At 39.4% G+C, this 424-nt stretch overlaps 1 pseudogene; it reads left to right on the top strand.

The window, feature by feature from the left end:
• The first annotated feature begins 316 nt into the window (after positions 1 to 316).
• Positions 317 to 424, top strand: LOC142441849 (U2 spliceosomal RNA; annotated as a pseudogene).

Raw genomic sequence — 424 nt, 5'->3', positions numbered from 1 at the left:
TTGGACTCATTTTATTGTGCAGCAATATTGTTGAAACTTTTTTTTCACCCTTCCTTTCGGTTGCTCAACTTGCTCAGCGCTCCATGGAGAAAGCAGCCGCATGTCTCTCACATCCAAGCCCCTAGTGACAGCTGCTGACATCGTTCTGCACTTGGGCCATCTTCCCTGTTCCTGTGAGTGCCTGCCAGCCTTTCCATTTGTGCTTTGTAATTCATCCCCTTTCCCTGTTTCCAGGACTTTGGTCCAATAGCAAACAGTTTTCTCTTTTCTTTTTTATTATGTATAAGAAATAAATTTATATCAAGAAAGGAAATTAATTGCTTCTTGGCCTTTTGGCTAAGATCAAATGTAGTATCTGTTCTTATTAGTTTAATACCTGATACGTCGTCTATCCGAGGACAATTAAAAAAAGAAAAGAAAGAAA

Source organism: Tenrec ecaudatus, chromosome 2 (genome assembly GCF_050624435.1).
Source record: "Tenrec ecaudatus isolate mTenEca1 chromosome 2, mTenEca1.hap1, whole genome shotgun sequence".
Classification (NCBI taxonomy): domain Eukaryota; kingdom Metazoa; phylum Chordata; class Mammalia; order Afrosoricida; family Tenrecidae; genus Tenrec; species Tenrec ecaudatus.
Note: the sequence above shows the minus strand (reverse complement) of the source record. Positions and strands in the feature narration are given on the sequence as shown.